The sequence below is a fragment of the Camelus dromedarius genome, chromosome 14, assembly GCF_036321535.1.
Source record: "Camelus dromedarius isolate mCamDro1 chromosome 14, mCamDro1.pat, whole genome shotgun sequence".
Taxonomy (NCBI): Eukaryota; Metazoa; Chordata; class Mammalia; order Artiodactyla; family Camelidae; genus Camelus; species Camelus dromedarius.
Genome location: NC_087449.1, coordinates 25,060,936 through 25,079,439, shown reverse-complemented (window position 1 = coordinate 25,079,439; position 18,504 = coordinate 25,060,936). Strand labels below are relative to the sequence as shown.

Here is an 18,504-nt window from a genome sequence, read left to right as displayed (position 1 = left end):
CTTTCTTAGCCCCTGAAAGTCTTGAGGTTCACCTCTGTGTTGGGTCATCTCTTTCCTTCCAGCCTCTGGATATCACCTGAGATGACCCTACTCCAGCTCTCATTCCTAGGTATCTAGGCTGTATTTGACCGCGTGGAAAATGCTCAATCATCTTTCCCCAACGAAGTAACTCCAAGAGTGCAAGCCATCCCAACACAGCCCCTCTTGTTATTCCGACCTCTGAACGAGCCACTAGCTAGGCTCTCCCCTTTTTAATTTTTCAGGACACTCACCTTTCTTTGTGACCCTTTGTTTCCCCTACATCTGAGATGAGGCAATTCTCATTCTTTCCCCCTGAAACTTGTAATACAATGACAGCTCTCTGTAAATATGTACCCATATTCATTCATCCCTAATAGATTTTTTTAAAAATCCTGCTTTCTTGGAGCTCATATTCTAAGGCACAACATTAGACAAATTCACACACACACACACAAAAACTCTCCTCTAATCTTTTACTGTACTTTTATTGGTCACTCCAACCTATTTTATAGGCTAGAGATGTGTGCTGAGCTTAGGATTGCTAAACCGATTTTCTGAAAACTTTATTTTTGAAAACTCCTTATTGTGTTCTGACACCTTACTTTGTCATCTATTATCTTGGTGCCCCAGCTAAAACTGAGATAAGAACTGACTCATATTTAATATCCTGTTTTATCTAACACATTATCTAAAACAGTTTTATCTAGCACATTATCTAAAACACAGTCTCCCAGAGCTGAGCCATTAGAAAGTCAAATAATACTTTGGTAAAGTCCTTTCTTCCAGGTCCAGGAAAACCAGCATCTTTGCCATCATCAACACCATCAATATCACTCCCACTCCATCACAGATCTCTTCACCCAGCTCCTTCTCCCAGCTGCCAAATTGGGCTGGGGCAAGGGGTGGGGCAAGCCTGGCACTGATGAGGGTACTGTAATTTCAGTCCTTAAACCCTCCTCAGCTTCAAGTGAAGCAATGACAGATAAAGTAAGTATATATATATATACTATAAAGATATAGCTACCCTCAGTAACAAAACAATACCAAAATACATTTCCATGGACATTAAATGGAACAGACAAATGATAATGGAACAATAAGTGAAGGCAGAGTATAAATATTCTGGTCTGTGATTCTAGAAGCAGGTAGAGATGCTTTGAACTTTGATGCTTTCCTTCAGAGTCAAGTGAAGCAATAAACACCCCACACCCCACAAGTGGCAGGAACACAGGCCAGCACATTGTGTGAATCAAGTAAGTCATTTTATTTGATCCACAGGAAGAGGCTAAAGGAAGCTGAAACCCAGAACCAGTGCTTATAATAAGTGTTTTAAGGAACAATTTGTGCTAACTGGTCCTGGGCCAAGATATCTACCAGCTCAGCAACCAAATTTTGAATACTCCCAATATCACTGCAAGAAGAACTTTGATATAGGAAACAGAGAAAGCATAAAAGATACTAGTTAATGTAAATGATTATTAACCTTTTTCACTTTTTAAAACAGTTTGCTATTTATTTTGGTTTGGGGGGAGTAATTAGGTTTATTTATTTTTTATTATTGCTTTTTTTTCTTTTCTATTGAAGTGTAGTCAGTTTACAATGTTCTATCAGCTTCTGGTGTACAGCATAATAATTTAGTCAAACATATACATACATATATTCATTTTCATATTCTTTTTCACTGTAGGTTCGAGATATTGAATATAGTTTCCTGTGCTATATAGTATAAACTTGTTGTTTATATATTTTGTATATAGTAGGTAGTATCTGCAAATCCCAAACTCCCAGTTTATCACTTCCCACCCTCTTCCCTGCTGATAACTGTAAGTTTGTTTTCTATGTCTGTGAGTTTGTTTCTATTTTGTAAATAAGTTAATTTGTCTTTTTTTTTAGATTCACATATAAGTGATATGGTATTTTTCTTTACCTTTCTAGCTTACTTCACTTAGAATGACAATCTCCAAGGCCATACATATTGCTGCAAATGGCATTATTTTATTCGTTTTTATGGCTGAATAGTATTCCATTGTATAAATACACCACAACTTCTTTATGCAGTCATCTTTTGATGAACATTTAGGTTGTTTCCATGTCATGCCTATTGTAAATAGTGCTGCTATGAACGTTGGGAGTGCATGTATCTTTTCGAATTGGAGTTCCCTCTGGATATACACCCAGGAGTGGGATTGCAGGATCATATGGTAAGTCTATTTTTAGTTTTTTAAGGAATCTCCATACTGTTTTCCATAATGGTTGCACCAAACTACATTCTCACTAACAGTGTAGGAGGGTTCCCTTTTCTCCACACCCTCTCTAGCATTTATTGTGTGTGGACTTTTTAATGATGGCCATCCTGACTGGTGTGAAGTGATACCTCATTGTAGTTTTGATTTGCATTTCTCTGATAATTAGTGACATTGAGCATTTTTTTATGTGCCTATTGGCCATTTGTATGTCTTCATTGGAGAATTGCTTCTTTAGGTCTTCTGCCCATTTTTGGATTGGGTTGTTTGTTTTCTTCTTATTAAGTTGTATGAGCTGTTTATATATTCTGGAAATTAAGCCATTGTCAGTCTCATGTTTTGCACATATTTTCTCCCTTTCCATAGGTTGTCTTTTTGTTTTGCTTATAGTTTCCTTTGCTATGCAAAAGCTTATAAGATTAATTAGGTTCCATTTGTTTATTTTTGCTTTTATTTCTATTGCCTGGGTAGATTGCCCTAGGAAAACAAAGCTAAGATTTATGTCAGATAATGTTTTGTCTATGTTTTCTTCTAAGAGGTTTATTGTGTCTTATCTTACGTTTAAGTTTAAGTCTTTAAGTCATTTTGAGTTTATTTTTGGGTTTGATGTGAGGAAGTATTCTAACTTCATTGATTTATATGTAGCTGTTCAGTTTTCCCAACACCATTTGCTGAAGAGACTGTCTTTACTCCATTGTATATTCCTGCCTCCTTTGTCAAAGATTAATTGACCAATACTTTTTTTTTTAATGGAGGTACTGGGGATTGAACCCAGGACCTCATACATGCTAAGCACACACTCTACCACTGAGCTATATCCTCCCCTCTAATAATTATGAAATTTTAAAAAAATACAAAATTTTGTTGTAAAGATACAGAACTAAAACTTAAAACAACAACAATAATAAAATGCAGTTAAAACAAGCTAAAATCTTTGTTTTGTTTAGAGGAGGATACAAGGAGAAACAGAATAACTTTAGACTTTGTAAAAAAGATATATATAAATGTTGAATACTAAAAGATAACTTCTGAAAGAATAGAGAATATAATCTATATCTTTGAAACCAGATTTTAAAAGGGAGAAAAATATCAATTCAATAAAAATTTCACATGATAATACTGTGAAAAGATTGACAATTTCCCTCTGCAAAAAAATGAATATAAAGCTGGATGAAATTGTCAAAAATAACAATTTAAGAGCACTGGAAATAAGCCAAAGGTATACAACAAATTGAGAAATATTTGTTTGTGAAAGATTATGAGAGCTTTGTGTAACAGCAGCAAGAGCCTTTGGCTTTCTTGCTTGAGGCTGCTGTTCTCTTGTTCCTTGCCCCACCCCCAACTCATTAGACAAAACTGTAGCTTTACCAGTCTGGGGCTAGCAGTGAAAACCAGCCGCTTTGCTGCCAAAGCAGGGTGAGGTAGGGGGAGGTAATTTACTTGGGATGAAGTGGGGTACAAAATCCCATAGTTTTGCCAGCAAATGGTGGGGTGTTGTGGGGAAACAGGAGAAAGCCCACAGCTTTGCCAGTGTAAGGCTGCTGTCCTAACTGGCATGATGAATAGGCCAGGCATAAATTTAACAAGGAGATTCTGAACATGAGAGCCACAAAAGGCCTGAGTTAACTCTCCACACACACGTGGTTGACTGAGGAAACACACATGCCTGGGAGAGACTTCAGAGAATCTGGTATAAGTGAAAGCCAGGGAATTCTGGAATTGGTTGCAACTTTGGATAGATTCTCCAGCCCACACACAGATCAAAAGGCAGAGGGTGGAAGTTTTATAGGCTTGAAATGTTTGAGAAAAACTTCTATACCAATCTTTGGCTGACCACTGAGCTACATAGACATGGGGTGACCCCAGGAGGCCAGGTTGAAAAAATTAAAATTAGAATAATAAGTTGAGTAGACACAACGGTTACTGCACACTATGGAAGACAGAGATTCCACAGTACAAGTGCAGACAAATTACAAAAAAGAGAAAAACTCAGAAAAACAAAACAGAATCAAGTCATGCAAAATAGTACCTAAAATGTCCAATTGTTAACCAAAAGTTACTAGACCTGTAAAATACAGGAAAGTATGATCCGTGGCCAGGGAATAAAGCAGCCAATGCAAACTATCTCTGAATGGGCCAAGATGTAAGACTTAGCAGAGAAAACTTCAAAGCAGCTATTATAAATATATTCAGATAATTAAGGGTAAATACACTGACACCAAGTCAACAAATAGGGAATCTCAGTGGAGGAATCAATACTATAAAAAAAGAACTAAATGGAAACTAGAATTGAAAAATAGAGAAACTGCAATGAAAAATTCACTAGATGGGCTCAACAACAGATTTACGAGGAGAGAAGAAAGAATGAACATGAAGATAGAGCAAATAAAAGTATTCTAAAGCATAGAGAGAAAAGAAGATTGAAAAGAAACAAACAGAGCTTCAAAAACCTCTGGGACAAAGTGAATTGTTCCAACATATGTGTAATGGGACCCCAAGAAGGAGAAAGAGAGAAGAGCAGCAAATTATTTGAAGGAATAATAACCAGAAATTTCCCAAATCTGTTAAAAAGTATTAACCGAGAGATCCAGGAAGCTCAATCAGTTCTAAACAGAATAACTATGAAAAGGACCACCTCTACACGTTTTATAGTTAAATGGAGAAAAGACAAGGGCGAAGCAGCAAAATGCTGAAAGCAGCAAAAATGACTCATTACATACGGGAGAAACAAAAACACAATCAATGGCTGACTTCTCATGAGAAATAACACAGGCCAGAAAGTGGTGAAATGACAGATTCAAGAGCAAACAGAAACTGCCAGCAAAGAATTCAGTTTCTAGGAAAACCATTCTTAAAGCTTCTATATCCAGCAAAACCATCCTTCCAACTGAAGGTGAAATAAAAACATTTCTGTATAAACAAAAACTGAGATAATTCATTGTTAGGAGACCTGCCCTAAAAGAAACACTAAAGGAAGTCCTCCTCTGTGTTGAAAGAGAATGAGGTCAGACTGTAACACAAATCTAATTGTGTGTTTATTTAAAGCAATATTTATAACCCTGTGTTGTTGAGTTTACATGGATATAATATATGTGACAATAGAAGCACAAAGGAAGGCAGAAGAAATGAAGTTTTGCTGTAGCAAAGTTGCATTTTTTTTGCCAGAAGTAAGTCAGCATTAACATAAAATACTGATAAGTTAAAGATGCATCTTGTAACATAAACTTTTTTAAAAATCAAAAGAATAAAAAATATTTGCTTAACACAAAGAAAGTATTTAAGGAGAAAAGAGAGAAACAACAGAAAAATGAGACAAATAGAAACAAAAAGCAAAATGACAAAAGTAATTTCAACCATATCATTCATACAGTAAATGTGAGTGAATTAAATACTTCCATAAAAGAGCAGAGATCATCAGAATGAATTTTTGAAAAAGAAATCTCAACTATATACTGTCTACAAGACACACTATAGATTCCAAGATACAATATAGTGAAAGTAAAAGGATGGAAAAATGTACACTATGCAAATAGTAACCATAAATAGCTATATTAATATCAGAGAAAATAAACTTTAGATGAGATTAAAGACAAAGAAGGACATTTCCTAATGATAAAAGAGTTAATACATCAGGAAGATATAATAATTATAAATGTTTATGTACTTAACAAGAGAGCCCCAAAGTACATGAAATAAAAACTGACAGAATCAAAAACAGAAATAGACAATACAAAATAATTATAGTTGGAGGTTTCAATACTCCTCTGTCAGTAATTGATGCAGTTAGAAAAGCAGTAAGAATAGAAGATTTGAGTAATGCTACCAGTGAACTTGAACTAACACATACATGGAAGATTGCCTAACAACTGGCAGAATACATATTCTTTCCAAGTGCACATGGAACATTTTCCACCATAGACTATATGCCAGGCTATTAAAGTTTCAATAAATTTAAAAGAATCTAAATCGTACAAAGTATGCTTTCTGACCATAATAAAATTATATTAGAAATCAACAACAGAAAAATATCTTTAAAACTCTCAAATATTAGGAAATTAAAGAAGATATTTCCAAATAACTCTGGGTCAAAGAAGAAGTCACAAGGGAAATAATTTAAATACCTAAACCAAACAAAAATGAAATCACAATTTATTCTAATAAATAGGATGCTGCTAAAACAGGGCTTAGAGGGAGATTTATACCTTTAATGTTTTTTACAAAGGAAAAAAGATCTAAAATCAGTAACCAAAAAAGTCAACCCTAAAGTAAGTAAAAAGATCAGAGACTAAATTAATAAAACTAGAAATTGAAAGACAGTAGGGAAAATGAGAGAAATCAAAAGTAAATTTTTTGCTAGAATCAGTAAAATTGATAAACTTTTGGCTATACTGACCAAGAAAAAAGTAGAGAAGACATACATTATTAAAATCAGGGATGAAATTACACACCCTACAGAAATTAAAAGGATTACAATAAAGTATTATTAATAACTTTATGCCAGTAATTAAACAAAGTAGATGAATTGTCTAGATTCCTAGAAAGACACAAATGACCAATTTAAGAAGTCTCGAAAATAAAAAAGCATGGTTAACAGAAGAACCAAATGAAATACTAGAAACAAGTCCAAGTATATCAGGAAGAATAATAATTGTAAGTGGAATAAACAAATTTATTAAAAGACAAAATGTCAGGTTTAATTTTTAAAAATAAAAATCCACCTGTATGTTGTTTGTAGGAGTCATGCCTCAACAAAATAATAGAAAACAGTTGAACGTAAAGGGACCAAAGAACATGCACTGCAAATATACTAATCAAAAGCAAGCTGGCATGCAAATACTGATATCATATAAGGTAGACTTTGAGATGAAGAATTTAGTAGTGGTAAGAAGATCAATGCACAATAATAAAAGGAAAAGTCTACCAGATACAACAATTATAAACTTATATGTAACTTTGTGCTTATTTAGGAAATCTTGTATTATTTCTGTATTCTAAAGCTTTTTTCTTAATTTTCTTCTAATAATTCTGTTTTATTTTCATAACCAAGGCTTTAATATATGGAGAGCTTTTTTTTTAATTTGAGAAGAAAGAACTAAGTTGATTACTTCTAATATTAAGAAAAATTAATACCATTAATTAATTAACACCATACTACACTGTCTTAATGAATCTAACTTAGTGTCTCTTTTGTTTAACTGGCAATGACATAGATTAGAGTATGTTTTAAATGTTCATTGAATTTATTGAGTAATTGTGTGTTCTCTGTTTTTATTTTATTTTAAAAGTAAATTTGGGACCATTCTCCATTTAAAGGAAACAAGTCTCCTGAGAGCATGACTGATTCCAGGACTGGGCAGAGAAGGTTCAGGTCAAACCCAGAAAATCTTGTTATCTACAGAGAAAGGTAATGCTCAAAAATAATGGAACATGTCAAAAGACCATGGGAGCCTAATCTGGGAGAATATGTACACCAAATAAATAATGATATTAACATATTACAACCCCGATGATTAAAACAATAATGTAAATAAAAGCATCAATAGATAATTGAGTGATAGACAATCACTATTATCACTATTTGGCAAGTATCACAGTAGTAACTAATTCAAGCAAGAATTATCAATGGATGCAAAAACTGGCAGGTGAAACTTTGATGAGGAACAGGATGTTTACATGGCCCCAAAGTATCTCCCCACAGAATACTTACTAAGTACAAAGGAAGAATTGCAAAGGGGAAAATAGTAACTTTACAGTGGAGAATCCTGGCAAACACCGTCTTATGTATTAAGTGATCAGTGTTAGCATCACCAGTAATGGAAAAACTGACATCTGTGCTTCTTGATGTGATGCACAGCAAGAGACACAGCATCACTTATCTGATGATGCTGCCAAAGATGCAAAATCTGAATTTGGGGAAGGGAGGGCACATCAGATAAACCTGAACTGAAGGATATCTACAAAATAATTGACCTATACTCTTCAAAAACATCACTGTCATGAAGGACTAAAAAAGACTGAGAAACTGTTCCAGATTGAAGGAGAGTAAAGATACGATAATGCAATGTGTAATCCTGGACTGGATCCTTAAAAATTAATTTTCTATTTCTGGATAAGATATTATTAAGATAATGAGCAATGTTGAATAATGCCTGTTGATTAGAAAATAATACTACCTCACTGTTAATCTCCTGATTTTGACAATTGTATGGTAGCTGCGTAAAAGCATATCTTTGTTCTTAGGAATTACACACTGAAGTATTTAGGGGTAAAAGGGCAGCATGTCTGCAACTTACTCTCAAGTTTATACATAAAAGAAAGTGTGGCAAATATTAAAATTTGGGGAATTTTGCTGAAGAGTGCCCAGGAGTTCTTTGTATAACTTTTGAAACTTTTCGGTAAGTTTGGAATTATTACAAAATGAAATGTTATTCAAACCTAGTGGGTTCTCTTCCCTAAATATTATTACCTTTTAAAAAATGTGAGCCCTAGTTGTTTGTTTTTTTTTAAAGCATTCTTTGGGACCTTGATAGTACTTACTCCATATATATTTTTGGCATCCTCTTTGCGTTAGCATCTAAGGACATAGAGGAGAATTAAAAAAAAAAAATTTAGCCTTGCCCACGTGAAGTTTATAATCTAGTAGGGAAGACAACTCTGTACAAATAATTGCATAAATGCATTTATTATGTGATCCATTCTGGCAACAACACATATGCTTCACAAAGTCTCACTTATATGCAGACTGCATCACATTCCTTCCTTATGAAAATGCAGATGCAATCTTTTTCTTTCTGAATGTCCTTTCTGTCCCACAATAGAGCTACAACCATGGGAAGCCATCAGGAGTCCCCTCAACTGACTTTTTCTTTCACTGTGTTTCTGTCGGAGGGATAGGAATTAAAGAGGGCAATGGTGGTGGTTGTTATTTTCTAAGCTAAAATATTTTCTATCTTGAAAAGCAATAAAGTCTGCTGTAGAAGCAGGGCACTTTTTAAAACCTCCTGTTCATTACAGAGATATGCATCTAAGGAACTTCCAGCCATGTTCTGGGTGACTTTTTTTTTTTTTTTTGAAATTCCAACAAAAAAGAGTTTGTTACAGAGCTCACAAGGGCAGTTCTGAAAGCTCCATTAATTCTAATAATAATTTCCAATTAATTCATTAGTCACTTCCTGATATTCTGAAATCAAGAGTTTTGAAAGCTGTTACCTTTAACCTTGGTGAAATTTAAAATGCTATGGTTTTAACTGATTCAATCTAAGTTAACCTTTTAGCCATTTATAAAAATGCAAAACAGAAGTCTGGGCTCAGGTCTGAGATGGGTAATTTGCAATAATACTCTTCATTCGTGCTGTCTTTGGAATGATGAGTCCTGACACCCCCAGGGGATGTTAAGGATCTGGTGATAAATAGAATTAGCCCAGGTGCTTCTCCTGGCTGGGGGCCTGAGGCATGATAACAGAGGGGATATCAATAAGGCCATAATGGGAACACATCCAAAATTCTCCAGCTCAACCTGTCCAGTGTAATTATAGCTTCCTGGTGGAGAGGTGGGGAAGGAGGGGTAAGGAGCTGGGGGGTTGGAAAGGAGAGGTTTTCAGGAACTTCCCTTCTGCTGTCACTGATCTTGTTAACTGCTATGGTCATCAGTGGTCCCCTCCCGGCCCTGTGTCTGGGGTACATCTACTCTCTGCTCAGACATGGCCCCCTGCCATGGCTGTTGCACCCTCAGAGCTATTCTGGAGGCAGCCGGTGATGCCACCCCCTTGCCCCTGTCAGCCACTGCTCATAGTTTTTAGCTTTCAAATGCAGGTCTCTCCATTTTTAGAAAATTGGACACGGAAATACCTCAACCCACAGGCTAATAAATTGAGAAATAAGGCTGTGTTCTATAAAAAGATTTCCCAGAAAATCCTTCTGAAAACTGAGCTTTCCTGATAAGCAGGGGCAGATTTACTGTGACTCAGACAAAGCTCGTGCTAGAAGGTCCCTAGTTTGCAGAGTTTCTACCAAGGCCCCGGGAGGCTCCCCAACAATGTGTTTATATGGTCGCATGTTTGTTACAGATTTGCAAAGACAGTAGTTTAACTACAATTGGTTAAGGCTGTTGTCTCTCTACGTGGCAATGCCCCTACACCCCCATACCACTTTCCCCTGTGCTGGTGGTTTTGGGGTATCTAATAGCAACTTTAGATCCAGGTAAAGAAAAAATGAGTTGGATCTAAACTCATTTAGTCTGGGTATAGTGGGACATATTTATGTGGCTCAAATGCACTTTGGTGTATAGATTAGTTAGTGCTAGACACCCTGCTGTGGGAATGGCTCTCAGACACATCCCCCTGCCAGCCACGTGCTGACCCCTCAGACTCATGACAGGTAGGGGCGATGCTGACAGGTACGTGCATAACGGAGGAGGAACGTGTCAGAAGGAAGACTGGCTGGAAGAGGCTTTCCCCTCACCAAGGGCCTTGGCCCAGCAAGGCTCACTTTCTCCACCAACGAAAGCTGTACGCTTCTGTGTGTGGAGTTCTAGAAGCTTCTTTCTGCTCAAGGAGGCAGGGAAGTCCTTCGTGTGCAGTGAACATTGCCACTCCTTCACTGGAGCGAGGTGAAATTAACGCTGCCTCCGAGTCCCAGCTCTCAGCAGAGTCTCTGTGCTGGGCTGGTGACGACCACCACTCCCCTTCTCGAGGCTGTAGTAGACCCGCTTCTGAAAAACTATGTTTTTTGTTTTTGGGGTTTTTTAAAATACGTTTTTATTGAAGTATAGTCAGTTTACAATGTTGTGTCAGTTTCTGGTGAACAGCACAATGCTTCAGTCTCATAGAAACATACATACATTCGTTCCCATATTCTGCTTCACCATAGGTTACTACAAGATATTGAATATGGTTCCCTGTGCTGTACAGTATAAACCTGCTGTTTATCTATTTTATGAAAAACTGTGTTTTTGAAAGTGAAATATTTAAATATCTTGGAAGATTTCAGTATTAAGAAGGATTTCAGGGAGAATCTTCATATAAAATGGATACTTGGTTCCAAATAATTTTGTTCCAAGTTTTAGGGTTACAAATAATAGCTAATATACTTTGGACACTTGCTTCATGCCAGGCACTGTGTCAACTGTGTTTAACGTACATCACTGAATCTTCATATTAACCCAATGAGAGGGTCAGTTAAGGCTTATTGAGTAACTTGCTGAGGGCTTTCCTGTTCTAAAGTGGTAGGAGCAGACTTCAAAAGTTATGTTCTTTTGAGATTTAGGGATTGCTTCTTATTTAATGTAATTTTAAAAAATTATGATTTGACACAACATTGTAAAATGACTATAACTCAATTTAAAAATGTTTATATATAAAAATAAATAAATAAATAATAAATACATACATACATACCAAGACATGGAAGCAAAAAAAAATTATGTAAAACATGAGCATGTTTCTAGAGTCAAATCTATAAAAATATTCTATCCTTCTATCCTCCATGCTATTTCATCCTTCTCCCACAGGTAACCCCCTCTTTGTGGTTTACCTTTCCAAAATTTGTATACATATGTGTGTGTGTGTACATATATACACACACATATATGAAATATTCCCATATATACATATATAGTATATATAAATGTGGAACTTCTCATATACATATATATGTGTATATATATATGAGAATATCTTCCTAAATGGTAGCATCCTCTACATACTTTTCTCCACTTGGCTAAATTTGAAGAAAATAAAACCAAATAATGCACCTGAACCTAATTGTGTAGAGTGGAAGGCATAACCATACAGAAACTATTCCAAAGTGACTTAAAAACACAGTTATTTGACTGCCTTAATTACTTTGGAGGACACCAGGGAACCATCTGATTATTTTGAAAACTGGTAAATTAAAGAATCAAAAATTTATCATAACATTTTCAAAAGAAATGTACTTCAGATATTTAAATATGTATTAATTGCACAAACTGTTGATGAGAATTTTCTCTTAATAGAACTATTTCAGCTACTATAAAAAGAAATGATGGAATCAAAGGATAACCTCTTTGCAGCCTTTGCAACCTCTAATGAATTACTCTGCACAATGATCATCAACAGTTACTCACATCATAAAAAGGAGACAACTAGATATTACAGACCTCACAGCAGAAGCACATACCACCACCTATAAAGTAGTCTTGCCACCAACAAAAAATTAGTCAATCAATCAAGCCCGATTTTGATCAAGCCTCCTTATCTAACTCTCAGTTACAGAAAGAAGGGAAAGAGAACATGTTAAAGGACACGATGGCAATGCAATCAACAAATGAGGTCTTGGAGCATTCTACGGGAAAAACAACCTAGGGTTCTTTGACAAATAAATGGCAAGGAATAAAAAAAGAGAGAGAGAGATGAAAAGAAGAGCCCATAAATTAAAGGAAACTCAAGAGACAATCAGTTTTAGTGTATGTTATGTGGGTTCTGATTCTAAAAAACAAATGGTCAAAAAATATTTCTAGGACTATAGGGGAACTCATGGCAATTACTGAATGGATATTTGATGAGATTAATACCTTATTGCTCATTTTTTGATGTGTTGATATTGTAGGTTTTTTATTCTTTATAATTTAGACATACATTTTGAAATATTTATAGGGGAAAAATATTATAATATCTGGGATTTGCTCTAAAGTAATTCAGTGGAAGGAGGAGAGTGGCTGGGAAAACAGATGAAACAACATTTGCCTTGTATTGGCTTATGTGATCAGAGTGATGGGTACATAAGTTTGTTAAACTATTCTCCCTACTTTTGTATATGTTTGAAAATCTCCATGCAACAAAAATTTTTAAAAACTTAGAAATATCTCTTCTCAACACTGTGTTGATCCCATCTATCATGTGTGTATCTAGCAACTCACAAATATAACTTGGTTAATTTCCTCAGTTATGAAAAGTAAAATTTATCAATATTTCTGAGTAGTATATTAAAATCATTTCTTACACTTTGTAACAACTCTCCTCCCCTCTCTCTACTTTGTTTTGTTGAGCATGATTTGCCATCTTTCCAATTCAGATGTCACCGATTTTCCCTACTAAATCAGCCAAGAAAGCTGAGAGAGTCCTGAACAGATTCTCAACTCCTGAATCTTGGATAGGTGCTGCTAAGCTGAAAATATTTGGTAATAATAGATACCAGAAGTTTTGCTCTACTCCTGTTAAGGTGTTCTTCTTAGAGAGGCTTAACAATAATTATTTGACTGAGTGAAAATGGTCCTGTAAGAACTCTGGTGGCTATGGAGATGGGCTACCTAGATCCCCTTCCAGGAAGTGTTCTTTGCCCCTGATGGTGGAAGTACTTTCTGCAGACAGCTGTTGACCCCTTCAAGGATTGCTTCAGTTGTAGAGAGTTGCCTCCCCCAAGATTATTCCCTTACAGGGACAGCCCACATCCACTTTAGATTAGCCTGACTACTTTGAACCAATGCAGGACAACTCTAACAGGCCTGTTCAGCCCTAGAGTTCCCAGTGGGTGTCAGCTGGGACAACTGAGCCTGCAACACACTGGCCCTGATTTTCTGTCCACTCCTATTTCCTTTCTTTCCCTTCCACAGGTGTTGACCTCAAGGGCGCCCTCAGTACACATCCACACACTACGTTCTGTCTTGCAGCCTGCTCCCTGAAGAAACAAAATGGCAACAGGTAATGACACATTGAAATTCCTGGCTTTACCAGCAACTGAGCTGCTTCATTAAGGCCTTAATCATTTGTGTCTTTGACTAGTAGCACAAAACCCTGAGATTCCTCTTGAAAGCATTTCAAGTGGCCTATACTTAAAAAGAATTTGACTCTCTTTTTTTAGTGGTCTGTGGATATGAGCAACATAGTTTGTCCTGAGCATTAAGTAGCAGCTGGATCCGTGTCACAGATCCTAGACCTGGAAAGTGATCCCAGAGCAGAGTGAACCTTTCCTGGTTCTCTTCCTTGCAACTGTTTTCACCTTCAGGAGACAGATATCAACCCTTGGCAGGTGCTTCATTCAGCAGCTTGTGGATGTGGACCCCACAACACCACTGATGTAGCAATCCCTCTATTGGTGGTTCACCCTTAGGAGGAATTCTAGACTTCACATATACATTTATATATTATTCCACATTGCCCCAAATTTCACATTGAGTGACTCGAAGTGCAAATCATTGCAAGACTTATTGCAACTGCCATATTTTTCCTAAAACTGAGTTGTGAGACACTCCAGGAATCTGGGTTGTTAGCAACCAAGGATGTGAAATGCCATAGCTGGTCTGTTGAGTGTAGAGTGTCTACTGGTTTAATTTTAGTAAAGATGAAGATGTCTTTTGTGGCTTGTTCATTATTGTGGCCCCTTTTCACATAAGATCTTGTATTCCTCAACCATGAATTCAATTAATAAAGTTTCCAAGATCGGAGAAGAAATAATGTATTAATCTTGACCATGCTACTCATTTGCAGATGGTCTCAGATTTGATCTTTATATTACACCCAATGGGTTATTTTTTCAACAGCACCTTCCAGTAGGTCTACCTCACATGGTTTATTTAATCCTCACATGGAAGGATTAAATAAGGTACTGCAAGTAATGCCCTTGTTACAGAGCCTGGCACGTAGTGAGTGCTCAGTAAATACTGACTGGAAGCTGAATGCACCACGGTTAAACCACCCTGGTGTTGGAGTGCTTGAGGGTGAATGCCAGCTCTCCCACTCACTGTCTTTATGACCGTGGGCAAATAAGTTGACCTCCCTGTGCTTCAATGGTCTCATCTGAAAAACAGAGAAAATGATAGTCCCACCTCAGAAGGTTTTTGTAAGGATCCAAACGTTTCTGTCAGTGAACATTAGAAATCATTTGTTTGCATAAGTTAAAATGCAAATCACTCAAAATGTGCCTAAGCATTATTGAAATATTCACTTTTAGTATTAGAAGCAATTCTGGGGTAAAAAAAACTAACGTGATTAAAATGGCTTTATCAGAATATACACACAAAGAATTTAAGGTATTTATAATTCATATTGTACTAATTTTTATTGTTGCTGTTGTGTACAGTTAACATTTACCAGTTGCTTACCATGTCCCAGGCACTCTGCTGAGCACTTCCTAAGCATCGCCTCATGTAATCCTGTCAACTTTCCCCATAACGGATGAGGAAACTCAGATACAGAGGACGTAAGTGATTTGGCCAAGGATCAGCAGACTTGAACCACTCCAGACCTCTTACATCACTTTATTCTACATCTTACAATAGTCTAAAACTGTTAGTAACAAAAACGCATGTACAATAGAATGCTAAAAATAAATAAAGCCTCTGGGAAGGGGGCCAATAATTGAGACTGGGACCTGGGGTAAAATAGTTATTGCATCAAGCATTAATTTAGAGCTAAGCTTCCCAGCAACCAAGGCAAAACAGAATACACAATATGTCATACAGTATCTGATTTTTAAAAAAACAAGCCATGTTCTTCCTCCCCTCACACTGAACCTGGTGTCTACTCATTTAATCATCAATAAAATCTAGTAAACATCTACGTTTGCCAGACACTTCACAGTCCTTCAAAAGACAGGCTAGTTCCTGACATCAAACTCTCCGCTAAATTTACGGTGTGGTTTTTCATAGGACAGATGTGGGGTGACCTGTGGAACAATGTCTTCATGAGAACTGGTGCGGGAGCTGCATGACCACAGCCTCAGTGACCACTTTTGGTGTCAGCCCTCAGTAAAGGCAGGTAGTAGAGTATTCAGTCCGTGGATCCTGGTAAGGTTACGTACCCCAGGGCTCTTTGCACAATCACAAACTACTACGATCTGTTCAACTGAGAATAACCAATGACACCACTGTGTAAGATAGTGCATTACTTTATACTGAACTTGAATACGGACAAGGAATAGCAGGTCCAAGGATTTAACAATAAATTTTGGAAGAAATTTAAAAATTTTTAAATATTAAATTCTATCCATTGAGGTCATGTATTTTACTGAAAATTGGGGAAAACTAGGTTTCAGTTGAGGAACATTTTTTTTTTTAATAGAAGTATAGTCAGTTTACAATGTTGTGTCAATTTCTGGTGTACAGCACAATGTATCGGTCATACATGAATATACATATATTCATTTTCATATTCTTTTTCACCATGAGCTACTACAAGACACTGAATATAGTTCCCTGTGCAGTTGCGGAACATCCTGACACAGCCATAGAAGAGAAGTGGTCATAAGATGAGATTACAAGTGGGAGGATAGGGCTCCTTGATGCCTCCCTTGCTGTTCGTGGGAGTGTGACTGAAGTTTGGCAGTCAAAGCAGGGAACGAGGGTCTGGCCAAGCTGGAGGAGATGAGAGCTGGGGGCTTGCTGCCCTTCAAGACCCTGGCATGAGGGAGGGGCCGTCAGCGCCCAAAAGCCAGCCTCCTTCCATAGAAGGGAGTGGATGCCTTGCCATGCCGTCGTCTAGGTATTCTGTTTCTTACCCTGCCGTTGGGCCCAAAAGCAGCAAGCCAACGTGCTTTCTGTATTTCCAAGTCGGGGTAACTTAATGTAGCATTTTTCAAGCTTTGATCAGGAAAAATCTTTGCTGGCAGTGTATCTATAAGTGTCTCCAGAACAGTGTTCCTCATGACACATTGATTTAATGTAATGAGGTAAATAGGTAAATAAACTCTGGCCAATGTCCAAGATAAAGGGAATAATCCTTGTATTATGCTTTCATCTTGCTTTCAATTTTACATGCTCATTTCTCTTTAAACAAGGCTTTCTGATTCACTGCAACTCTTTGTGCAAAAAAGGTATATTTGCATTTCAAAGTCTTATCTTTCCCAAGAAAGCCAAGTTCTGAAAACACATTTTGCTGTGATAAAGAATTTTCTGAAATTATAAACCTAAACATAATGTACAATGAATTAAAAAGTTCCTTCTTACCATGGAATTAGCCACGAGAGACCCAAGATTTTTTTTATACAATCTTGTCTGTGGATCCACTGGGCAACTACTTAACCACCATGTTACGTAGTTATAATCCTGTGTTAAAGAAATACATATAGTTGTACATATATGGGTGGGCTCGTGGGTAATAACTGTAGGGTATCTGTCCTTCAGGAGTATTAACAGTTTTCCTCCATCTGGGTGACTGACAAATCGCTTCCTATGTACATTTCAATCTTGCCATCTGAAAAATGAAGGTGTCAGATTATAGTGTTTTTAATACTTCCCCAAAGATGAGAATCCCTGGAAGTAGTGGTTAAGAATTGAGATTTCTAAACCCTCTGGACTTCTAATTAAATAGAGTTGTTTGTTATTTTGTTTGCTTGCTTCTATGCTTGCTTGTTCATTTGTTTATTTTAAACAAAGACTCTTAAGTCCTTATCTCCAAGGAAGTTGATAACTTGATTAGATGACTCAGGGACTTTCCATGTCTGCCATTTCTGCAATTCTATGATTCACCAGAAGCTACTGTAGTTAATGCCTTGGGAAATGTCTTTCTTAGGTTCTCCCCAAAAAGGAGAGGCATTCAGATAAGTCTGTATGAAACAGATATCTACTTCTTAGAAGTCAAGAAGATAAGCCCCATGAGAAACAACAAACCCTAGTTATGCTGTGCCCATTAAAACTCTGAACACTTTTCCCAAAAGCTCTTCTGATGAAACAGATATTTACTTCTCATAAGTCAACAAGATGATAAGCCCCATGAGAAACAACAAACCCTAGTTATGTTGTGCTTATTAAAACTGTGAACACACTTCCTGTAACTCTTCTCTTAAGCTAGTGTCCCACACAGGGTCCTAGTGCCTGTCCTCCTCCTCAAACCTCAGATTGATAACTTTCAACATCCAGAATGGGTTGAGAACATCATAACTCTATAAATGCCTCTCTAGGTAAAGAGGGTGGTGACCTGTGGTCAAACCTCAAACTCCTACAAACACCAAATCTTGTCACTCACTCTTGCTTCTATGGAAGCCAGTTGGTCCCTCTGAGATGGACCTAATCATTTCTGGGAACTGGTTTTCCAACAGTTCTTTGAGATAGAAGACAAAAAGCTAAAATTTCCTGTAATTTTTAGCTTCTCTAAAAGAAAATCTATAGGAGATCTTCCAAACACAATCATTTCAATTTTACTTTTTAAAATTTAAGTTTCACCTGCCCCCATCCAAATCAGTGATTTATGTGGGGATGAAAGCAGCATCACATTCTGTTCCCAAAAGACTTTGGAATCTCTTTCTCTGAACATCTTTAAGAACAGTG

At 36.7% G+C, this 18,504-nt stretch overlaps 1 long non-coding RNA gene across 1 annotated transcript; it reads left to right on the top strand.

Annotated features, from left to right (window-relative positions):
• Window positions 1–7,438: 7,438 nt before the first annotated feature.
• On the top strand, window positions 7,439–15,485 carry LOC116156898 (uncharacterized). Its single transcript, XR_004140823.2, has 3 exons — window positions 7,439–7,668; window positions 13,855–13,942; window positions 15,353–15,485. It is a non-coding gene; the product is annotated as an uncharacterized LOC116156898 (long non-coding RNA).
• Window positions 15,486–18,504: the final 3,019 nt, after the last annotated feature.